The sequence below is a fragment of the Maylandia zebra genome, linkage group LG4 (genome assembly GCF_041146795.1).
Source record: "Maylandia zebra isolate NMK-2024a linkage group LG4, Mzebra_GT3a, whole genome shotgun sequence".
NCBI classification, from domain to species: Eukaryota; Metazoa; Chordata; class Actinopteri; order Cichliformes; family Cichlidae; genus Maylandia; species Maylandia zebra.
In genome coordinates this window covers 15,087,252-15,113,050 of record NC_135170.1, presented here as the reverse complement: position 1 = coordinate 15,113,050, position 25,799 = coordinate 15,087,252, and the positions used below count along the sequence as shown (strand labels likewise).

At 41.2% G+C, this 25,799-nt stretch overlaps 1 protein-coding gene and 2 long non-coding RNA genes across 4 annotated transcripts in view; 1 reads left to right on the top strand and 2 right to left on the bottom strand.

Moving 5' to 3' along the window:
* atf7ip2 (activating transcription factor 7 interacting protein 2) overlaps positions 1–16,603 on the bottom strand; it is a 35,065-nt gene extending 18,462 nt beyond the window's left edge. For both annotated transcript variants that reach the window (XM_004560705.3, XM_004560704.3), the window contains exon 1: positions 16,499–16,603. The gene's annotated coding sequence lies outside the window, so the exon portion shown is untranslated. The remainder of the gene's footprint in view (positions 1–16,498) is intronic.
* Positions 16,604–21,904: 5,301 nt separating this feature from the next.
* LOC143418494 (uncharacterized) lies at positions 21,905–22,742 on the top strand. Its single transcript, XR_013098487.1, has 3 exons — positions 21,905–22,116; positions 22,243–22,358; positions 22,617–22,742. It is a non-coding gene; the product is annotated as an uncharacterized LOC143418494 (long non-coding RNA).
* On the bottom strand, positions 22,616–24,323 carry LOC143418495 (uncharacterized). The gene is made up of 2 exons (XR_013098488.1): positions 23,498–24,323; positions 22,616–23,356 (listed from the first exon to the last, which is right to left on the bottom strand). It is a non-coding gene; the product is annotated as an uncharacterized LOC143418495 (long non-coding RNA).
* Between the last annotated feature and the right edge of the window lie 1,476 nt (positions 24,324–25,799).

Sequence of the window (25,799 nt, the reverse complement as noted above, 5' to 3'; positions counted from 1 at the left end):
GCTGAAAGGAACGGACTTCAGCGTGAACGACCAGTTCCCCAAAGAGATCCTGGAACGATGCAAGGTCCTGTTCCCAGTTCGACGTAGCTTCATCCAGAAAGGCTCCCGTGCTGTCATCGCCGTGGACCGGCTCTACATGGACGGACAGCTCTACCGCGACCCCGGCACCACACCGTGGTTATATTGACTGCACTCCAGATAAGAACCCGCTACACTCTTTTCTTATTCATTCACACTTTCTCTTTTAACATGGGTTTAACCTAGTAATATCAATATGATGTCATAGCAGATATAACACCGTCACCCTCCGTCATTGCTTTAATTGGAATGTTTCCGTTTCATTTCTTTTTTGTTGTTGTTACTCACAGTTCATGTGGTTTCTTTCTCTTGTCTTTCACTGCTGTGGTCACCTACTTCCCCACTCACCTACAAACAACACCCTCTATTTCTCCATATTTTCACACCACGATCACGCAAACACATCAGCTCAACGGCAGCACATTCACAACAGCCTCACAGCACGCACAGACTTGCAGGACACATAAGCAAGCCACGCTTGTTCATATTAGTGAATATTCACACACATAGTCAGACTTATGGAACCTCTCACCACACTTCTTTTTCTCTTTCTATTTACAAACAAGGGATGTTTCCACATTCTCTCCACCTGTCTAAACGAAACACCCAGCGTACATCATTAGACATACACAGACAATTATGGGCATGCTGAGGTTTGTCACATGGAATGTAAATGGAGCTGGCACCAGAGGAAAGAGGTTAAAGATATTTAACCAGCTTAAAAAACTACAGGCAGATGTTGTTTTATTACAAGAAAATCATAAACCTGTCACAGGTTTAAACGAACTTAAAACACCTGAGTTTCCTAACGTGTTTGCAGCCTGTTATAATTCTAGACAACGGGGAGTAGCAATTTTAATACATAAAAATTTTAATTTTACAGTACTCGATACAGTTATAGATCCAGAGGGTAGATTTCTAATTATTAAACTATCAATATTGAACAAAAAACTATGTATTGTCAGTATATACGGTCCAAATGTTGATGAACCCTCATTCTTCCACGGATTTTTTAGTGCACTCTCTGAACACCTTGATTGCACACTCATTCTTGGCGGTGACCTCAACCTTGGACTAAATGAAGACATGGATAGGCTCAACACAACAGGAACTCAGCGCAATTGGCAGTCCACAAATATAATCAAACAGTATATGAGCGACTTTAGTCTTTGCGATGCATGGCGCTCTCTTCACCCCACCAGTAAGGAATATACTTTTTTCTCGCATGTTCATCACTCTTACTCTCGTCTGGATTATTTTTTGGTCAGCAGCTCACTGCTGTGTGACATTTCAGACACTGAGATTCATCCTATAGCTGTCAGCGATCATGCTCCTGTATCTTTAACACTAATGCACAAGAATAACACTACGCCAAGAAAAAACTGGAGATTTAATATATCACTACTTAAAGATGAAGACTTTATTAAATATTTTAAAAAGGAATGGACTTCATATTTAGACTTTAATGACACTCCCGGAATATCTGCTTCTGTTCTATGGGAAGCAGGGAAAGCTGTGATGAGAGGTAAAATAATTTCTTTCTCATCACACAAAAAGAAAGAAGAAAACAAAAATATTCAGGAATTAGAAAAAAACATCAAATCACTAGAAGAAGCCTACGCGTGCAACCAAGATCAGGAAACATTGAACAAAATACGCAAAACAAAACTAGAATTAAATGAAATTATTAATAAAAAAAAACACAATTCCTTATACAAAGACTACGCTTGCAGAATTTTGAACACAGTAACAAATCAGGTCGATTTCTAGCTAACCAGCTAAAAATAAATAAAGAAAAAACAACTATATGTGCTGCTAAAGATTTATCGGGGAACACAATATATGATCCTGGAAGAATAAACAACATTTTTAGGGATTTCTATGAAACTTTATACTCACCACAAATAAACCCATCTAAAAATGAAATTGATCTGTTTCTTGACAACGTAACTCTTCCAAAATTACTAGACAGTCAAGCAATGGAACTGGATTCGCCACTGACGCCAAGTGAACTCCAGGAAGCCCTGATAAGTATGCCCAATAATAAGGCTCCAGGTCCAGACGGCTTCCCTGCAGAATTCTACAAAGAATTCTGGACAATTTTGGCACCAGTATTCCATGGCATGTTGCAGGAAATCGAGGAAAATGGCAGACTACCACCAAATATGAATTCTGCCAACATTAGTCTCCTGCTAAAACCAGGCAAAGACCCTTTATTTCCCTCAAGCTATCGTCCAATTTCTCTTTTAAATGTAGACCTTAAAATAATCTGCAAAGCTCTCTCAAAGAGATTAGAGAAAATGACCCCCCTCTTAATTCATCCTGACCAAAATGGTTTCATAAAAGGTCGGCACTCCTCAACAAACACTCGTAGATTACTTAATTTAATAGACTACTCATACGATAAAAACATCGAAACCATAATATTATCTCTAGATGCAGAAAAAGCATTTGACAGAGTTAACTGGAAATTGTTATTCGCAACTTTACACAAATTTGGTTTTGGAAACTCTTTCATAAACTGGATAAGAATATTATACAATTCCCCAACAGCTCGTATCAGAACAAATGACCAGACATCCTCCAGCTTCTGTCTCCTGAGGGGAACCAGACAGGGATGCCCACTCTCCCCTTCACTTTTTGCAATTTTTATCGAACCTCTAGCAGCAGCATTTAGACAGGCTACAACAATTAAGGGCATAAAATGTAAGAACATAGAACATAAAATCAGTCTCTATGCGGATGATGTGTTGCTTTTTCTGCAAAACACACAAACCAACCTCTCTGAGGTAATTACTTTAATGAACTGGTTTTCAAGAGTTTCAGGTTATTCAATTAACTGGCCAAAATCTACAGCTCTCCCCATTAACTGCTCCTTCCATAATTCTTCCTCTGCCCCACTGCAATCCGGAAATATTAAATATTTAGGTATTAATGTCTCTCCTAAGCTTTCAGACCTAACTAAATTAAACCACATCCCACTTCTAAAGAAAGTAGAAGGCGATCTGACTAGATGGAAATCTTTACCCATATCACTCATGGGAAGGGTCGCCACTATAAAAATGATGATCTTGCCAAAAATAAATTACTTATTTTTGATGATCCCTAACAAACCATCACAAGATTGGTTCAAATCTCTGGATTCATACATTTCCAAATTCCTTTGGAAAGATAAACCCCCGCGTGTCTCCTTCTGTCACCTGAAAGTACAGAGATTTTAAAACCTTCTAGTAAACAGGGTCCCAGCTTCTCCTGGAAAAAGTCACCACTGCCATAATCCTCGCAGCTCGGACCCTCCACACATCACACATCAGACTGCGGAGACAAAGCATGAAGGTGGTAAGGAGGAACTAAGGGGGGCGTGGCTGGGCAATGTGACTTCAATCGCTCTGTTGAGGGTGGGGCTCAATGGCGAACCTTTGGCTGCTCTGGTGGGGGGTTTATGGGGGACAAAAAGGGATTGGGTCGGGGGGGTAGATCTGAGCCCAGCATTGACCTGCTCCATCATCTCCTCAGTGAATTTCAGGTGTGGGGAGGAGGGAGAAAGGGAGGGGGAGGAGGGTGATGGGGGTGATGGCCTGTCAGGGGTTTGGGGGACTGGGGAAGATCGTGGTCCCTGGTCCTGGTCGTTGGTGTTGAGAGAGTTGGAGGCAAATAGGGACCCCTCTATTTGCCTCAGATGTCTCTCCTTTCTGAGGCTCTTCCCGGGTGGGGGCAGATGGAGCTGCTCCTCAAGGTTTCTGCTGGGCTTTGTCTGTTCTTGGAGTACTGTTTGTTCCTCTTTATGAGATAACTCCTCGTTTATCTCATCCTTGGCACCAAGCACAGATGAATGACGTATGGAATAAAACAAGTTGGAGGTGAACAGTTTCACCCCTGACTTGTTAAAATTAAATCCATTTTCTTTAAACAGATGCCTGCGTTCCCAAAAAAATATTAAAGGATTACTCAATATCAAATGTCAGGTAATACATATTAAAGTGCTACTAGTATTTAATTTAAAAAAAAAGTGCTCTGGAGTGACGCTTGCTCTAATCTTTGAGATGATGCTCTCTGTCATGTCTTCAGTAGGGATGGGTATGGTTTAGGTTTTATCCGATACCAGTACCAAACCGGTACTTTTGAAACGGTGCCGGTGCTTAAACTGTGCTCGAACCGGTGCTTAAAGAATGGAGAACACACACTTTGTCCAAAAACCTCTCATGTTTAGCTGTTTTATTGTAAAAAGATAACAATGTTAGCCTTTTCTGCAGCTATGGGGCATATATGGTATCACTCTTGGCTGGAAGCAGTGCTTAAACAATGGAAAAAAAACCCACAAACTTTATCTCTGTGAAGGTTCTCAGTCATCCAGGTCATCGTAGTCAAAGGAGCTTGCAAAGAAAAGCGTCTGGACTTCTTTAAGTTGCTTGAAGACGTTTCACCTCTCATCCGAGAAGCTTCTTCAGTTCTAAGGTCAAATGGTGGAGAGTCCCAGATATAAACCTAGTGGGAGTGACCCCCCCACAGAGGGACAAAAGGACCCCCTGATGATCCTCTAATCGCCTGAGCCAAGGTGGGAAACTGGGCGTGGGTCCCAATCAGCCAGAGTTTCGGGTGTGTTCATTGTGAAACCTGGCCCCACCTTATCATGCGAATTCCTGAGGTCAGATGGCCCAGGATGTGAGTGGGCGTTAAGGCGTCTGGGAAGGGATCTCAAAACTGGATTATAGATGGCAGAGAGTTGGTGTCGTAAACCCCCGCCTCTGTTCTTTTTTTTTTTTTTTTTTTTTTTTCTGCCTGTCCCATTTGGTTCTTTAGCCATCAGAATTGTTGTCTGAAGACCAACAAGGATACCCAATGGATTTACTTTGCCAAATGGATCATCGTGGCATTGCCGTATTGGTCCATTTGGTCGATCTTTGTTTTTATTATTTATTATATTTTATTTTCAGATGTTACAGACGGGACAGACATGAGTGAGGGATAGGAAAGGGAGAAAGAAAGAGGAAGGAAAGGAAAAACAGAAGGGGAGAGGGACAGTGAGAAAGGGGGGGAGAAAAAAAATCTCCTGGATCACCTGTTGAGAGAAGAATAGAAAACAAGCAAAAAAAACAAAAAAACAAACAAAAACAAAGCAACATACTAAACACAACACCATCGCATTAACCTAGCTAAGTGTAAACAGCAGTAAATACTAAATATTCAATGTTGTTGTGCAGCACGCAGGACAGATGTGCTTCGAAGTAGCAGCCAAGAAAGGTGTAATTTGGGTCTACGAGCAGTGAACACCTGTGTGTATACCTGTGTGGATCAGCGCGCTTGTATTCCAAAGGTTTCTCCATGTAATGATCTGCTAGGGAGTGTGGGGGGGCCACAGCCCCGTCCTCCAGGGTGTGAAGCGGGTATGGAGGAGATCAAAACTCTAGACATCCAGAGGCCCCCAGAACACAAGAGACCATGGAAGACCAACAGAGGGGCAGCCGCGCCACTGTTCCAGTAAGAGCTGAGGAGAGTCCCAGATGAGGGTCCACTCAGCAGCCGCGGAGCAGAAGCCAGGGGGAGTTGCAGTGACGCGCCCATGAGCTCCGCCGGCCCCCAGCTGCGCCTGAGTGACCGAGCCCCAGGCCGAGAGGCCGGGGGCACCCCACCTCCGAAGGGGCCCGAGCGAGCCCCAGGCTCCAGGCCCCGACAAGCGGCCGCCAAGGAGTGAGCCGGTGTGTACCTGGACGCCCACCCCCAGACACAAAGAACCACCAACGCACCGACACCTGAGGGAGTCCGCCACTGGCAGGGGAAGTGGTGGTGGGTGGAGATAGGCCTCCAAACCTTGGAGGGCCTGAGGTGTCCCCAGAGAGGTGGCGTCTGATACCCAACCTGACATATAGACACAGACATACAGGCACACACAGACACAAACATCCATTCCCCCCCTCATGCTCTCATATGCACTCGCTCCACACTCAACCAACGTGGAGACAGACATAAAGAGACGCTGTACACACAGTCACACTCCCCAAGCGTACTCTACAAACCGGGTCTAGGTACCCTTGCCCCTGGAGGGGGTGTGAGATTATTTTGTTATCATATGTTACCTTATATGTGAGATCAAAGTAGTTGCATTAGGATACTGTTGTAGATCATATTATACCCTTAATATAGAGGGGGTGATCAGTATGTAGTTTTAGTTTGCCTTAGACCTCTGACTTTAAAGAGTGTGAAAATCATTAGATCTGTTGGATTGACCTGTATTATGTTGAATGTCTTACATTGTTTCAAAGGAGTTGATAGGATAAAGTATGTTATTTTAATCTCACTGATATCATTTACATGCACTGTTATTATTTCATTATTACTTCATTAGTCTGCATCAGTTTATCAGCAATATATCATTGTATCATTCATCATATCATTCTTAGTAAATCGGCTACAAGGTAATTCTCTACCAGCAATAGCTGTAGCTCCAGGCGGACCCAGTAAGTCAGATAAGGACACTCAACTTTCTTTGGCCTAAACCCACAATTACACAGAGTACACACATTTAAGTCCACACTACACGCACTTACATAGTCATGTAGGACACGCACACACTCATGGAGAACTGTGGGGTCGGCTCAGGACATGCTCTCTGTTTGACATACACACACAATAGACACGAATAGAGATACACACCACACACACACACTGTTGTCTCTGAGTGCTGGGCTGAGTGGAAACATCTGGAGGCCATATAAGGTGAACTTTTGGAGGGAACTTCCTGAGTTCTGAGAACTGACCTAGACCCGGTTTGTAGAGTACGCTTGGGGAGTGTGACTGTGTGTACAGCGTCTCTTTATGTCTGTCTCCACGTTGGTTGAGTGTGGAGTAAGTGCATATGAGAGCATGAGGGGGGGAATGGATGTTTGTGTCTGTGTGTGCCTGTATGTCTGTGTCTATATGTCAGGTTGGGTATCAGACGCCACCTCTCTGGGGACACCTCAGGCCCTCCAAGGTTTGGAGGCCTATCTCCACCCACCACCACTTCCCCTGCCAGTGGCGGACTCCCTCAGGTGTCGGTGCGTTGGTGGTTCTTTGTGTCTGGGGGTGGGCGTCCAGGTACACACCGGCTCACTCCTTGGCGGCCGCTTGTCGGGGCCTGGAGCCTGGGGCTCGCTCGGGCCCCTTCGGAGGTGGGGTGCCCCCGGCCTCTCGGCCTGGGGCTCGGTCACTCAGGCGCAGCTGGGGGCCGGCGGAGCTCATGGGCGCGTCACTGCAACTCCCCCTGGCTTCTGCTCCGCGGCTGCTGAGTGGACCCTCATCTGGGACTCTCCTCAGCTCTTACTGGAACAGTGGCGCGGCTGCCCCTCTGTTGGTCTTCCATGGTCTCTTGTGTTCTGGGGGCCTCTGGATGTCTAGAGTTTTGATCTCCTCCATACCCGCTTCACACCCTGGAGGACGGGGCTGTGGCCCCCCCACACTCCCTAGCAGATCATTACATGGAGAAACCTTTGGAATACAAGCGCGCTGATCCACACAGGTATACACACAGGTGTTCACTGCTCGTAGACCCAAATTACACCTTTCTTGGCTGCTACTTCGAAGCACATCTGTCCTGCGTGCTGCACAACAACATTGAATATTTAGTATTTACTGCTGTTTACACTTAGCTAGGTTAATGCGATGGTGTTGTGTTTAGTATGTTGCTTTGTTTTTGTTTGTTTTTTTGTTTTTTTTGCTTGTTTTCTATTCTTCTCTCAACAGGTGATCCAGGAGATTTTTTTTCTCCCCCCCTTTCTCACTGTCCCTCTCCCCTTCTGTTTTTCCTTTCCTTCCTCTTTCTTTCTCCCTTTCCTATCCCTCACTCATGTCTGTCCCGTCTGTAACATCTGAAAATAAAATATAATAAATAATAAAAACAAAGATCGACCAAATGGACCAATACGGCAATGCCACGATGATCCATTTGGCAAAGTAAATCCATTGGGTATCCTTGTTGGTCTTCAGACAACAATTCTGATGGCTAAAGAACCAAATGGGACAGGCAGAAAAAAAAAAAAAAAAAAAAAAAGAACAGAGGCGGGGGTTTACGACACCAACTCTCTGCCATCTATAATCCAGTTTTGAGATCCCTTCCCAGACGCCTTAACGCCCACTCACATCCTGGGCCATCTGACCTCAGGAATTCGCATGATAAGGTGGGGCCAGGTTTCACAATGAACACACCCGAAACTCTGGCTGATTGGGACCCACGCCCAGTTTCCCACCTTGGCTCAGGCGATTAGAGGATCATCAGGGGGTCCTTTTGTCCCTCTGTGGGGGGGTCACTCCCACTAGGTTTATATCTGGGACTCTCCACCATTTGACCTTAGAACTGAAGAAGCTTCTCGGATGAGAGGTGAAACGTCTTCAAGCAACTTAAAGAAGTCCAGATGCTTTTCTTTGCAAGCTCCTTTGACTACGATGACCTGGATGACTGAGAACCTTCACAGAGATAAAGTTTGTGGGTTTTTTTTCCATTGTTTAAGCACTGCTTCCAGCCAAGAGTGATACCATATATGCCCCATAGCTGCAGAAAAGGCTAACATTGTTATCTTTTTACAATAAAACAGCTAAACATGAGAGGTTTTTGGACAAAGTGTGTGTTCTCCATTCTTTAAGCACCGGTTCGAGCACAGTTTAAGCACCGGCACCGTTTCAAAAGTACCGGTTTGGTACTGGTATCGGATAAAACCTAAACCATACCCATCCCTACTGAAGACATGACAGAGAGCATCATCTCAAAGATTAGAGCAAGCGTCACTCCAGAGCACTTTTTTTTTAAATTAAATACTAGTAGCACTTTAATATGTATTACCTGACATTTGATATTGAGTAATCCTTTAATATTTTTTTGGGAACGCAGGCATCTGTTTAAAGAAAATGGATTTAATTTTAACAAGTCAGGGGTGAAACTGTTCACCTCCAACTTGTTTTATTCCATACGTCATTCATCTGTGCTTGGTGCCAAGGATGAGATAAACGAGGAGTTATCTCATAAAGAGGAACAAACAGTACTCCAAGAACAGACAAAGCCCAGCAGAAACCTTGAGGAGCAGCTCCATCTGCCCCCACCCGGGAAGAGCCTCAGAAAGGAGAGACATCTGAGGCAAGAAGAGGGGTCCCTATTTGCCTCCAACTCTCTCAACAACACCAACGACCAGGACCAGGACCAGGGACCACGATCTTCCCCAGTCCCCCAAACCCCTGACAGGCCATCACCCCCATCACCCTCCTCCCCCTCCCTTTCTCCCTCCTCCCCACACCTGAAATTCACTGAGGAGATGATGGAGCAGGTCAATGCTGGGCTCAGATCTACCCCCCCGACCCAATCCCTTTTTGTCCCCCATAAACCCCCCACCAGAGCAGCCAAAGGTTCGCCATTGAGCCCCACCCTCAACAGAGCGATTGAAGTCACATTGCCCAGCCACGCCCCCCTTAGTTCCTCCTTACCACCTTCATGCTTTGTCTCTGCAGTCTGATGTGTGATGTGTGGAGGGTCCGAGCTGCAAGGATTATGGCAGTGGTGACTTTTTCCAGGAGAAGCTGGGACCCTGTTTACTAGAAGGTTTTAAAATCTCTGTACTTTCAGGTGACAGGAGGAGACATGTGGCCTGGTCAAAACACAGAGAGCTGCACTCTAAAAGATCTTTAAATATAGTAAACATACCTTGTGCCACAGACTGCTCCCAAACACGAGGGGACAAGTAATGCCTCTAAAACACTTAAGTTGGCTTTATTAAACGTTAGATCTTTAGCTGGGAAAACATTTTTAATTAATGATTTAATCACTGAGCACAGCCTTGATTTTATGTTTTTAACTGAAACTTGGTTGGACCAAAGTAACAGTGGAGCTGTTCTCATCGAGACGACCCCTCCTAACTACAGTTTTATCAGTGAGGCCAGGGTGAGCAGGAGAGGAGGAGGGGTTGCTGTCTTATTTAATGAATCATTTCAATGTAAGCAGCTATCTCCTGGAAGTTTTCAGTCTTTTGAATATGTGGCTTTACAGCTGAAGGCCCCATCCAAAATTGTGTTTCTTAATGTTTACAGGCCTCCCAAATACTGCACAGACTTTTTTAATGACCTCAGTGAACTGCTGGCTGTGATCTGTGTTGATTTCGACTGTGTAATTATTGTTGGGGATTTTAACATCCATGTGAACAACCCTCAGGACAAAGGGACTAAAGACCAGAGTAACACTCTGGGCAACTTTGGGCTGACTCAGCATGTAACAGAGGCCACACATGATAGAGGACACACTCTTGACCTACTGATCTCCAAGAGCCTGAGCATTTCAAACATTACTGTGTCTGATGTGGGCCTGTCTGATCATTACTGTGTTTTCTTTGAAAGTAAAATCTCAGCCCACACAAATATATCAACAGCAGTGATCACAAAACGGTGTATAACTGAAGACAGTAGTGAGATCTTTAACCAGGTCTTCCCATTAACACCTGGGCCCTATTTCAGGAAGCCGGTTTAGAAAACTCAGAGTGGAAAAACGATACTCAGGGTTGAGTAACCCCGAACTGTCCAACTCGGAATATTCGGTTTCAGAAAGGCTGATAACAATTAGTTCAATCAACGCGGAGTTGCTTTAACCCCAAATTAAGCGCGCGCACGAGGATACATAAAGCCCTGATTAGTGGAGCACAGATTAAGCGAGTCACCATGGAGACGGAGGGAAAGAAGGCGCGGTCAATGCATTTTACAGCGCTTGAGGCCGAAATTCTGATGGCAGCATATGCCGATAACATGCAAATTTTGCAGAAAAAAAGTAACACAGCCTCAGCTGCAAAAGAAAGGGAGCATGCATGGCAAAACATAGCCGACAGAGTCAATGCGTGAGTGTTAATTTAAACATTGATCTAGGGATTTCCACCCATTTAACACGTTATTTTATTATTTTTTATTTTTTATTTCATACATTTGATTTTGTGATGTGATGTGAGCGCAGGTGCAACCCAACAGGCCCCAAACGTTCCTGGCAGCAAGTAAAAATGAAATATAAAAATATAGTCCAAACAGGTAAGGTGTAATTGTATTATGAGCCATAGTGCTTGGTCTGTTTGTCCGATGTAAATCAATTGCAGTTAGAGGCTACATTAATTACCTCTCTGTAAGCACTTATTGAAATTATCTGAGCACATTACAAGTACATATTTGCTTACTCTGTATGCTCAAATGTGACCCGTTATGGCCACTAGAAAAAAAGCGGAGGCCCGAAAAACAGGTGGGGGTCCTCCACCACCACCACTCACAGAGCCTGGCCACTTGGCTTCCACATTTGTGATAATGTTGGCAGCATCACATATGATCTTCACAGTGCAGAGAACGCAAATTAGCATCCATTACTAATAATGAAATAATTTGTTAGTTTGAAATGCTACAGGGAACTATGTACCTGTACATTAATGCTGTGGAAAGACTTCCTGTTCACATAGTCTCCTTCATTTACTGAAGGAGCAATGATTGGAATGTGAGTGCCATCTATACAGCCAATCACGCCTGGGAACCGTGAAAATAAATGTAAAATTTAAGTAGTAGTTCAAGTATCACCACATCATGAATTAAGTTTTGTTCATCCTGCTACCTGCAATTTTGTGGAATCCCTCTTTGATGAATCTTGTGGGTCTATGACCGGGGAACACCACAAACGAGTACAGGAGACGTTTCAGTGCAACTGTAACATTCCTGACTGCCCGACAGACGGTAGCCTTGGAAACGTGCTCAGCGTCACCAATATTATACAGAAAGCTCCCGTTTGCAAAAAACCGAAGTGCGATACAAATAATATGTACAGAACTGAGAGGATGTCCACGATGTGTCACATGAGCAATATTAGGCCTGAGGATGTTATTCAAATAAATTGTAGATTGTGCTGAAAAATAGTAACGTTCACACAGGAAATCATCAGGAAATGATAAAATGTCCAAACGCGCTCTAATCACTCTCTCCCGGCGGAGAGCTCTGCGGAGAATTTGGGCTTCAACATCTACTGGCTCTTCAAGGAAGGGACACGCCATGTCTGACACTTCCTACAGTCAGGTTTCCGACAAAGAGGCGGAGAACGTCAGGGTTAGTTGAAGTAAACCTGCTAGGGAGTAGGTTAGCTTCACGGAGTGTGTCGTCATAGTAACTCACTCAGAATTAATCTAAACTCGCTTTGTGAAACCGAAAACCCAGAGTTTTCGTTAACTAAGGGTATACTTACTCAGAGTTTGCACTAAACCGGCTTCCTGAAATAGGGCCCTGACCTGTCCAGAGGTTCAGTCAATGAGCTCGTCAATAGCTTCAATTTAAAAATGTTAAATGTAATGGATACAATTGCTCCCATTAAGGTGAAGGTTATCTCTGGAAGGAAAAAGTCTCCATGGAGAAACTCCACACTAGTGAAAAATGAAAAAAGAGAGTGTAGGAAAGCTGAGCGCAGAGGGAGAAAAACAAACCTCCAGGTTCACTATGACATCTATAAAGAGAAACTTCACAATTATAATTTACAACTGAGGAGTGCAAGAAGGTCCTACTTCTCTGACATCATCACTAAAAACAGCCATAATGCTCGGGTCTTATTTTCTACAGTTGACAGGCTAACAAACCCTCCTGTGCCAGTGGCAGCTGAACTTCATTCAACCATGGCCTGCAATGACTTTGCCAAATTCTTCACAGACAAAATCCAAAAGATTAGACAAGCAATTGGTACATCAACAGCAGATCCAGACTATGTACTGTGTCCACCGAAAAACTGTTTAAACACCATGAAACAGTTTGACCCTATTAACAGCAAAGACCTGGAGGACATCTTAGGTCAACTGAACTCCTCCTCCTGCTGTTTAGATGTCCTGCCAACAAGTTTTTTCAAAAAGGTCTCAAAGACTTTAGAGTCAGACCTATTACAGATTGTCAACTTTTCTTTAATATCAGGTGTGTTTCCGGAACCACTAAAAACTGCTGTAATCAAACCTATACTGAAAAAGGACAATCTTGACAAGACACAAATGAACAACTACAGGCCGATCTCAAATCTCCCATTTTTAAGTAAGATCATTGAAAAAGCAGTTTCTCAACAGCTCAGTTACTTCTTAAAACAGAATAACTGCTATGATGCCTTCCAGTCAGGTTTTAGACAGAACCACAGCACTGAAACCGCTCTGACCAAAGTGTTTAATGACATATGTCTGAATACAGACAGTGGAAAAATGTCAGTCCTAGTTTTACTGGATCTCAGTGCAGCATTTGATACAGTTGACCACAACATATTACTCAAACGACTGGAGAACTGGGCAGGTCTTTCAGGAACTGTACTGAACTGGTTCAAAACATACTTAGAAAACAGGAAATACTTTGTATCAATAGGTAACTTCACATCTGAGCAGACAAGTATCACGTGTGGAGTTCCCCAAGGTTCAATCTTGGGACCCCCTCTGTTTAACATTTACATGCTCCCACTTGCACAGATTATAAAGAACAACAAAATAAACTACCACAGCTATGCAGATGACACACAAATATATACCACAATGTCACCAGGAGACCGAGGCCCTGTACAGGCTCTTGGTAAATGCATTGAGGAAATTAATGACTTGTTGTGCCACAATTTTCTCCAGCTAAACAAAAACAAAACTGAGGTAATAGTCTTTGGCGCCAAAGAAAAACGATTACAGGTCACCAGAGAACTTCAATCTATACACCTAAACACCACAAACCAGGCGAGAAATTTGGGTGTAGTGATGGATGCAGACCTAAACTTAGAAAAACACATTAAGACAATAACAAAATCAGCTTACTATCGCCTCAAAAATATATCAAGAATAAAAGATCTGATGTCTCAACAGGACCTGGAAAAACTAGTCCATGCATTCATCTTTAGTAGGCTTGATTACTGTAACAGCATCTTTACAGGTCTACCTAAAAAAAATCAGTCAAACAACTACAGCTCATTCAGAACTCTGCTGCTCGAGTCCTCACTAAGACCAAAAAAGTGGACCACATCAGTCCAGGTCTGAGGTCTTTACACTGGCTGCCTGTCCGTCAGAGGATAGACTTTAAAGTCCTGATGCTGGTCTATAAAGCTCTGAATGGTTTAGGACCAAAATACATCAGTGACCTCCTGACCCAGTATGAACCTTCCAGATCCCTCAGGTCATCTGGATCTGGTCTTTTATCAGTTCCCAGAGTCAGAACCAGACACGGAGAAGCGGCATTCAGCTTTTATGCTCCTTATATCTGGAACAAACTCCCAGAAAGCCTCAGATCAGCTGAAACACTCAGTTTATTTAAATCCAGGTTGAAGACTCACCTGTTCTCAGCTGCATTTGAATAAAGCACCAAATCCACACTTTAAGCTTAAATTTCAAAACTAACATTTTAACTACTGATTTTATCTATTGTTCTGATTTTATCTGTTTTGATTTTATATACTGTTTTGTTTGTTTGTTTGTTAATTAGTTAGTTTGTTTGTTTGCTTGTTTTAATCAATTTTAAATCATGCTTTTTATTTGTTTTTGTTTCTAATGTCTGTGTAAAGCACTTTGAATCACCCTGTTGTTGAATTGTGCTATACAAATAAACTCGCCTTGCCTTGCCTATAGATTCATTTGATTATTTTTCAATTCATATGTTTCCTAGATCATTATTTTAATTTGCTCTGGGATGAGACGGAGTGATAATCACAAGAGGGCAGACTTGAGCACGTGAGGTATGGAGGCTAGAACACATTAGATAAGAGTTACTGAAATAATCGTTGACTAATCAAAGAGAAATTGGCAGATTAGTTGACTACCAAAGTAATATTTAGTTGTAGCCCTACTATTTATTACACCAACATTTGTTTAATGTGACAGACCTACACTCCTGTAAATTAAAAGGTCTCCGGGGTTAAATATGCAGCTTCTCTACACTCACAGAAAGGGGAATTATGAGGAGGTGTGCATTTTGCCAGGTTCACTACTAGCAAGCTTGGGCTAAATGTTTGACATCTATGATTAACAGGAAGGCAGTCCACCAATCAAAGCGCATTCAGGGATCTGAATCTTTTTGCATCAATACACTGGTGGCAAAACAAGCGGCAGGACAAGCAGTAGCTACACAAACAAGCCACAATTATTCCCAAAGCCATACTACTGCTGCTGAGGTTAACTCACTCATCAAGAAGCCACAGGAGCGCTTTTCAAATGCCAATCCAGCGTTCACTCAAGCACACTTCCTTGTCGTGCCTGTCGCCTATCGACTTGTGCAAAAAAAAAAGAAAAAAAGCTTGCATTTCTTTAGTCTGGTGGAAGTTTGATCCTGTGGTGCTGACATGTTTTACTAAACCTACAGTGTCAAGAACGATTAGACAGCTATAATCAGTGTTGCCAACTTAGCGACTTTGTCGCTATATTTAGCGACTTTTTTTTTCTAAAAAGCGACTAGCGACAAATCTGGCGACTTTTTCTGGTGTGAAGGGAGACTTATTTATGACGACTTTTTGACGAGAAAGCGGGTATCGCCTTTACTCTCAACAAGCAGCGGTGCTGCCGTGGGCACCTCACCCGTGCCAAAGCGTTCACGGGCGGAGGATAGTCCTCCCCCAGCTGCTATCAGGGCAGGAGACGTTCACACCTGTGCGTCCAAACTGCAAATGAATCGCGCATGAGCGAAGCCGCTGCTCCCGCACTGATTGTAACGCAGTCAGTTCTTCCTTTACTGATATGCTGTTTTGTGGATCACAAGGTTTAAAACTACTTATAAACACACACACAAATTAATTCCACCAGAGTGCCAATCTCGGGTCACTTTTGCCAGTCCAGGCCCGGATAAAGGAGCAGGGTTGGAATTGAATCTAGCGACTTTTAGGACAATAAAAGACAATAGCGATTTTCCTTACTGAGGAGTTGGCAACACTGGCTATAATGTGCCAGTAACAACCGCCAATGCAGCTTTTGGGGGGGGGGGGGGGGGGTTCACTCCTATTATGCTGCAAAATGTATTTAGAGTATTGGTTCTAGTTTCCCCAGTAAACCCGCTGAGTATGCAGTAATACAGCGCTGAGCTCGGTTAGAGCTGCCTGTGCTTGTCTCGTGATACAGGAAGCTGCTCGTGTCTGTGAGGGCTCCGTTATTACTACTAATAATAATAATTACGAGCCATAATGTCATTTTCTTTGCACACAATGCTAACTTTTTTCACTCTTACGTAATGTTGGATAATTTAATGATGCTTTAAAAAGCAAACAAAAAAACACAGAACAATGAAACTGTTAAAAATGGATTAAACCCCTCGCTAACGTTTAGCTATTTGAAACCACTGGAAACCAGTCTACTGGTTAACCATTAAAAAGCAACAGACTCGCTGTTTATAGACAGAAAGGGCCGCTATCATATCATGCCGTAGTTTCAAAACAGAGAGTTAAAAAATAAATGAGCGTTTATAGCTGCAGTACCTGAAATTGTACTTGATTTCTTCTTAGCGTTCTTCGTCTTCTTCGTGTTCCTCTTATTGGTGGTTTGGAAAAACCGATTAGCGCCACCCACAGGATTAAACAGTACTGCAAATCAAGTGTAAACAAGCAATGAGTCTAGAAAATTATTCTTATCAACGTGTATGGATACAATAACAGGTCTCTAAATAGAAACATGATGTTAAACTTTAGTAAATTAATTGCAAATTGCAGTAATACATATGGTTCTACCCAGGTAATAACTGGAGGCGATTTTAACCTGGCACTTAACTCATGGCTTGACAGGCAACCACAGAGAGGGAAAGAACCAGAACACGATAGCATTATTTGTGATTTTTGTACAACAACTAATATGATGGATTATTGGAGGATGACAAACCCAAATACGAAGAAATACACTTGATTTAGTCCAACAAATAAGAACGTATGTTCAAGACTAGATTATTGGCTTGTCTCCCAAACAGTATCATCATATGTTACTAAATGTGAAACCCAAACAACTCCACTTACTGATCATTGTCTGATAAGTCTCTCATCATCTCTACGTAAATAACAAAGATCTGCGAACTTATGGAAATTTAACAATAGTTTATTACAAAACAAAGATTTCTGTACACAAGTTAAAAAAAATTCAATTAGAAATTAACAATTTGATGATGACTAATGTCAGTAAATGGGAATGGTTTAAATATAGTGTCAAACAACTAGCTATAGAAACGGGAAAGAAAGTGTCTGCCACACGCATATGTGAACAGAAAAATCTAATCGAACAAATACATTTATTATGTGGTAAGCCTTGTATGACTGCAGAAGAGTCAGAATGCTTACAATCTTTACAAAGTCAACTAGATGAGGTGTACTTGATTAAGGCTAAAGGAGCACATGTAAGGTCTAAAGCCAAGTGGATTGAACATGGGGAAAAAAAATCATCTTATTTCTATAGTCTTGAGAAGCGCAGAGAAACAAAGAAAAAAATAACTAAATTGAGTGAGGATGGCACTATGATAGAGGAACCAAACTAAATTAGTGAGGAAATTAACATATTCTATAGTAATCTGTATAAACCAAGAACCGAAAAAGAGAATGCAGACATCTTTTTTTGATATGATTAAAGACCAGGTAAAAAAAATTGGAAGAGGAAGATAAAATATGGTTAGAAAAAGATTTGAATATATCTGAATTAGAAACAGCTCTAAAACAAATGAAAAATGGAAAATCGCCTGGAATTGACGGCCTAACGATTGAATTCTATAAAACCTTTTGGCAAGACATTAAAGATTTGTTATTTAATGCCTTTTTGGATTGTTTAAAAAATGAAGAACTATCCCCAACAATGAAAACAGGATTAATAACCTTATTGCCCAAACCAAACAAAAATTTACAAGTGCTAGACAATTGGAGACCCATAACACTTTTATGTAATGATTACAAATTATTAGCCTTAGCATATGCAAATAGGATTAAGAGCGTCTTAACCAAATTAATCGATGAGTGTCAAAATAACATAAGTTTGATATTAGATATGATTGACTACCGATCCTTTATCAATTCAGAAAGTTTAATATTATTTATTGACTTTTTTAAAGCTTTTGATTCAATAGACCATAATTTTCTATTTAGATCTTTAGAACTTTTTGGATTTGGAAACAAATTTTGCAAAGTGATCAAACTGTTCTACAAGCAGATTTACAGTTATGTTTCGCTCAATCCAGGCATAACACCTAGGATAGACGTATTCCGTGGAATTCGACAGGGTTGCCCAATTTCTCCAAAATTATTTATTCTTTGCACTCAATTAATGGCCTACCTCACTGTGAACCATTCAGACATCAAAGGAATAAAAATTTTTGGTACTGAACTGAAAATGAGTCAGTTTGCATCATAGTAATATTTTTAAAGGATAAATTAATACTTGAGAAAGCGTTGAATGTAATTTCAATTTTTTCTAAAGCTTCAGGCTTGTGTCTGAATCTAAAGAAGTGTGGACTTTTGCCACTTTATGATTGTTTGGAAAATAACGAGGACAATTCCAGTGAAAAATGAAGTCAAATATCTAGTCATTTATTTAAATAGAGACATCAAAACTAGAGAGTCAAAAAACCTAAAAGACAAAATTGATGGTATGTCCAAAACACTAAATCATTGGTTAATGAGAGATATCACAATTTTTGGACGCAGTCTATTATCCAAATCAGAGGGCGTCTCAAAGATGGTTTATCCAGCTTACTCATTATACATTACCCCGAAAAGTATTAAAAAGATTAACTCCATAATCTATCAATTCATTTGGTGCAATAAAACACATTACATTAAAAAATCACAACTTGTCAAAGATTACACCAAAGGTGGTATAAAGACAATTGATTTTCAATCAATGGTTGGAGTATTTAAAATTAACTGGATAAAAGCCTTCCTCTTGAAACCTGACTCCATATGGTTCCATATCCCTAAAAATATTTTCAAAAAGGTGGGAGGGTTGGAGTTTCTCCTGAAATGTGATTTTGATATATTGAAGTTGCCTGTGAAACTGTCAGAATATCATAAGCAGGTCTTGTCTTATTGGAAGATGGTTTTTGCCCATAACTTCACGCCACATTGCTCCACCTTGTGGATTAACAGGACCATTACAATTAATAGGAAGTCATTGTTCATTAAAGAGTGGTATGGAAAAAAAACATCATCTTTATAACAGATTTACTTGATGAAAAGGGGCAGTTTCTCCCAGTGGGTGTTTTCACTGCAAAGTTTAACATTCAGTGTTCCCTTAGAGAATATAACAAGGTCTGTAAGGTGATCCTCTTACCTCTGTTAAGTTTGATACAAGGCTATTTATATTACTCTAAGGGACAAATTAGTTTACCTTCTTTACAGCTAAATCAGATTCCTTTAACTAATAAAAAGTGTAATAATAAAATCATAAACAATATATTTAAAAATGAATTATTTCACGATTTTAACAGTAACACAAAATTAAAAGGGAGTAACGTTAAAATAACTAACAAATATACACACTTTTTAAAATGGCCTATCCCCCCCAAAGTCAAAGAAATGCAATTTAAAATAATTAATGGATATTACCCAGCAGCTGAAATGCTTAAAAAAAGGTTTGGGTTTGAGGTGGAGCCATGTGGATTGTGTTTGCAAAATGAAGAAAGTATTGATTTGTTTTTTTCCTGCTCAGTAACGACTGACTTCTGGCAGGATTTGGTAGACTGGTTGAGTGTAAGAATAGATGGGATGACCCCACTGACTCTAACACAGGTTTTATACAATAATGGCGATCCGTCTAAGGAACTTGCCATGCTCCACAATATGGTAATAATTATGGGCAAATACCACATTCATAAGTGTAAATGGCAAAACAAAAGACCTTCACTAAATGCACTGAAGATTGAATTAAAGTCTTTTTTGTCATCTAATTACTGAAGGATTCATGTAAAGATGCTGCTTTGATATGTGAAAATGGGACCCAGTTTCTATTCTTTTAACTGTTTGGTGGTTCTTGAAATTTTGTGAGATGTCACCAGAGATTCTGGCATTTCGGGCAAAATAAATTTATATTAAAAAAATCGATTCAGGATTTTAATGAATCGATTTTACGTTATCCAAGCCAGAATCGATTTTAATCGATGAATCGATTATAAAAACCCACCCCTAATCTGCACCACGTTTGAATTCGTTTCATGCACAATACATTTGTACCTTTCAATTGTGTCTGTTTGTGCGTCATGCAAATAAACCTTTGAAAAGAATGAAATGATATCATATATTCCTTATTGGCCTACATTTGTACAAAATTCCAAATTATATACACAAAGTCATAGAAATCACCACTCCAATTGGTCATCATGATTTTGATATTCTCTTTTTCCATAACAATGAAATACGCCTTGGACAAATATGACACATCAATATTTCATTAGTGTTGTCACATCACATCCTGTAAGCATCGTTTGTCTGTGTCCTTTCTCTGGAAATTAATATTTCCAGCCAATATAGGCAATCCATCAACATGGCTCGAGAGTTGGTAGTTATATACAGTCTGTATAAGTGTGGTTAATCCAATGAAGATTTGTAAGGAGACGGCAGTTACTTTGAATTCACAGCAGTTACACAGTGATTAGTAATAAACAGAGCCAGTGAGAGTGAGTGGATTTAAGAAAGTCAGTGACTCAGGTGTGTCGCTTGGTTTGTCATCTGTGAGACTGGAGGAGACGTAGAAATCCTTTGTTTTAAATCTTAGTTAGGAAGATTCCTGTTTGAAAACAAGCACTTTTTGTGAGAAATGCAAGAAGCACACAGTTACATTCTGTCCATCATGTGGACAAAATAGAAAATGTTGAACATTGGAAAACTGAGAACGTTGGGCAAGTTCAAAATACGTGTTTGTAAGAACGAAAAACCAAATTGTTCCTAAAATAGTTATGGAAAGTCACTGTTGTATGTCTGTGTTCTACATGTTTATCTGATGGAAAATAAAGTTGCTATTGTTTTATTGCAGTTTATTGCAGTTTCTTGACAATTCTGAGTGGATTTACACAGTACGGGTCAAAATGACCCGCAACAAAATCAATGTCACTTTTTTGTTTTTCAACATAATACAAGGGTTAATTTCCAAAACTTCCATATGATCTTCAATTTGTAGCAGATCCACTATCACACAGCAGCTGGAGCAGTTTCAAATGGAGGTCAGTCCACTACTACCATAGCCTACTACTAGATTAACTTGTGACACATCTGCACCTGCTGCTATGATCACAGTGAGTAGAGGCTGAGTGTCTGCACTTACCCCTGGTACATCCAAATCTACCCACAAACATGTTGAAAGATGCAATGCCAGCAATGTGGATTGTCAACACTGAAAACAATCAGTAAGCAAAGACAACAGGGATCATTTGTTTCTGTTTATTTAGCATGCACAACATTTGTTGTCGCCTTCTGCACAGGGGAAGTCCACACACACTGTGTGGTACCACTTTCCACAGAAGGTGCATTCAGTCTGCAAGATTGAATGAGATTGTCAGAGTCATTGTCTGACTGTTTATTACTAATCACTGTGTAAATGCTGTACATTCACAGTAACTGCCATCTCCTTACAAATGTTTATTAGATTAATCACACTTATACAGACTGTATATAACAACCAACTCTAACATGTTTGTTCGCAGAGAAAAGACACAGACTACGCTAACGACATGTGATGTTACAACACTAGTGAAATATTAGTGTCATTTCATTCATTTCAAAGGTTTATTTGCATGACGCACAAACAGACACAGTTGAAAGGTACAAATGTGTTGTGCATGAAACGAATTCAAACGTGGTGCAGATGTGTGTCACAAGTTGATCTGGCTGTAGGCTGCGGCACTTGGCCAGAGGTGGCGCTGGTTGACTCGAGTCCATGTTAGTGCACAAAGTAAACTGCTCGCTTTAGTTGTGAAGCAAAAACGCTGAATTCGGAGAAATAAACCGTGCGAGGGGAACGATAACGACGACAACAGTCTCCCGATCGTTTACTCTTGCTGTCCTGTGAACAACATCGGCGTAGTATTACTTGTTTGCTGTTTTCGCGATCGCGTCGCGCATGAGGATATCACCAGGTAAACTCGCCACATTTTTATACATTTTGTTGTTCAACAGCATCAAGACTGACGGAGTGTGTTTGACATAACCTCACAAGTGTCACAGATGACACATTTGCCGTTTTTTTGCTGGTTTGTCGGTAGCAGCTCCTGAAACGCAAGACTGCCACACATCTGTTCGACCAACGCCAGTTGATCTAAACGCCAGTAGATCTGGAACACCGGACAGGAGGACCTGAGGCCTCACCGCATTATTTTTGGTAAGTTAAATGTGTTTGTAAGCTAATCCGTAATTTAGGTCCTTAAAGCATCAACAACTCAAAGGTAAACATGATATTAGAAAATGTGTTAGTATATAAGGCCTTTAAAACAACTAAAAAATAAACAGCTGTTGGCAGAACTGTAGGACTGAACAACTTCAGATCCCGAATGTGTGAGGACAGAGAAGGATCAGCTCTATTTCAGATTTGAGATAAACTTTATATTTCAGTTTGTGATGGTTCTGTTTGTGATTACAGGAGCTGTCCTCAGATTCAGACCTCAGCACCACCCAGTGACAGCAGACAGATCATCCTATATCTTCAATCTTTGTAGTAACTCCAAAATTAACTGAAGAAAACAGTACAAAGGTTAAAGTACCACATGTGCTGTCAGTGAAAGCTGCAGCTGTTTTATTGATAAATTTAAAGACAAAAAGTCAAAAGGATTAATCACCCCAGTAACTGTGTCACTATACATCAGCATTAACAGTACCTCAGTTTGGTGTTTCAGAAAACTGCTGATCTCAGACCTGCACAACTTCTGTTTTAAACACTGAATGTACTCAGCTACATGAAGAGCACATGATGTTTTCTCTGACACAATTAAATAAAACCTGATTAAAGTCAAAGGTTGTTACTTGTATTTGAACTAAAAACTTGTGATCTGGAATTCTTTCACTGTTTTTGACAATAGTGTGTTATTTATCATAAAGTAATTCAGAGTCATTCATACCAGAGTAACCAGAGAGCACAACATATGTTTAACTTTCTACAGGACTTAAAGATATTCCTCTGAGGATTATCTGAGTACTTCTAACATTACACAAAGCAAAGGTCTCCATCAGTGTTCATGAAATGCTGGGTTTATCCTTCTTGTGAGGGAGCTGCTGGTGAAGATCACGAGCCCTGCTTGATCCCGGCGATGAGTTTCAGTCTTCCTGGTGTTTATGAAATGATGCCTCTCACTGTGGGTCAACAGAACATCTGGCACAGGACAGCTATAATGAAAGAAATTGAAGTTTTGAAAAAAAAAAAAAAATCTTGGAAATGCCCTAAATGTGAGAAGCAGATTTTGTATTTACTTTTCTTTTGCCAATCAAGATAACTAAAAGTATAATTTTCACCATACAATTACTAACCTTGTCATATCCTGGACTGTCTGTTTTGGGCTCTGGGCTTGTCCTTCCCAGCACTCATGAGACTGCTTTGCTGCACTGTGGTATGAGGTGCTAACCTGTTGACAGTGTTGCGAAGGTTAATTTTAAAATGTATTCCACCAAAGATTATAGAAGTAATGTATTCTGAATACTTTACAACTACATGAATGTACTATTGCTGTGTGATTTGTTACTATTACTGAAGGCTACTTGCCATACCAATACCAACTAGGTGTTAAAATCATAATATAAATGAGTAACAGTAGGTGGACATTAGGTAAGGCTGCACTTTTTGCTGTGATCTCGTATAGAAAACTATCCCACGCGTATATAAAACAGGTCCGCGGCTCCGAACTGTAGTAAAGGGACCTCTGGCTAATACGTCGGGTTCGTGTCGGGCTCGTAGCTGAAAACTAGCTTTACTTTGTTGTCTGGGTCAACTCTGCTTGCCAGAGACAGAGAGAGGCGTTGAAAGGCTGCTCCAACGGGACTTATTGTTTCAGAGGAAAACACGAACACAGTGTACAGTCGAGACTTGATAGCTTACTTACAGATGGGCTTGTCAGGCACTCTTTTTGGCTGCAGTGGTTATTATTATATTTACATGCTTCCAGCTCCCGTTTCTGCCCCGTGACAGCTCGTACTTTTCCTTTCTCTCCCTCCCTCGCTCACAGACACATAACGGGTATGGCAGTCCATTCTCCCTGCAGCACAGACTACACTGCCCATGAGGCTACATTGTTTAGGGCGATGCCTGTAACACTCTGCTATTGCCTTCATATTAAATCATTTTTGTATAATAATTTTTAGAGGCTCTTATTGCGTGCTTTGTTTGGGTTTCCACCAGCGTGGAATTACCAAAAATTGAGAGACCATTGCCTAACATATGAAACAGGAAAATACCGCCATGTAATCCATTTATTTCAACAAACTAACTGTATTCTCAACATCACCTATTGAACGATAACTGTAACAGATACATTTACTCATATTTTGTATTTTAAATACGTAACGCCGGTGCATGTATTACGTTACTGCCCAACACTGCCTGTTGATGAGATCTTGTGCCGTTCCTAAAACACCGGCCTCCAACTCCTAAAGAGACACAGGTGTCCCTAAATTTAGCAAATATTAGCTTCAGGCTAGCTTGCTACGACGAATAGGCTAATACCAGTATTTTACCACAACTTCACCAGATGTAGCTAAAAAAAACTAAACTAATGTCCAGTCCAGTGGGACAGCAAGAAAGATGACAAAAAATGATTACTTACTTGCGGTTTGGAGGGTCAAGCTGAAATTGAAGCAGCCATTGAAAGACGGGAAGAGAGAAAGATGGCAGCTTGGTCAGCGCTAGTGGCCTCCATAATATATGCAAATACATGGGGGCCGGAATCCCCCCCCCCCCAGCGCGCCCCTGGACGCCAAAACAGTGCCAGCAGATTGAAACTGAAAAATGGTTTGAAACCGAAAAAAAATGGATTGAAACTGAAAAAAATATATATATATAAGCGAAAACAAAAAAATTACAGTTTCAATTAATTGTTTTTCACTATCAATTTTTTTTTCGGTTTCAATACAAGATTTTTCAGTACATTTATTTCAGTTACAATATTTTTTTCGGTTTCAATATTTTTTTCGGTTTCGTTTCAAGGTGGCATTGTTCTGATTCCATATTTAAGTTGCTTGAAGACGTTTCACCTCTCATCCAAGAAGCTTCTTTAGTTCTAAGGTCAAATGGTGGAGAGTCCAAGATATAAACCTAGTGGGAGTATCCCCCCACAGAGGGACAAAAGGACCCCTGATGATCCTCTAATCACCTGAGCCAAGGTGTGAAACTGGGTGTGAGTCCCAATCAGCCAGGGTTTCGGGTGAGTTCATTGTGAAACCTGGCCCCACCTTATCATGCGAATTCCTGAGGTCAGATGGCCCAGGATGTGAGTGGGCGTTAAGGCGTCTGGGGAGGGAACTCAAAACTGGATTATAGATGGCAGAGAGTTGGTGTCGTAAACCACCGCCTCTGTTCAAAGATGGTCACTCACAGTGGACATAGATGGCTTCTTTCACTCCCCTTTCAAACCATCTGTCCTCTCTGTCCAAAATGTGAACATTGGCATCCTCGAAAGAGTGTCCTTTATCCTTAAGATGCAGATGGACAGCTGAGTCTTGTCCTGTGGAGGTGGTGACTCTTTCGCTGGTGTCAGCCCCCTCCCTCACCCGAGGGAGGATAAGAAGGACAGACGCAACAACATTGTCATCCCCTATGTAGCCGGTGTATCAGAAAAAC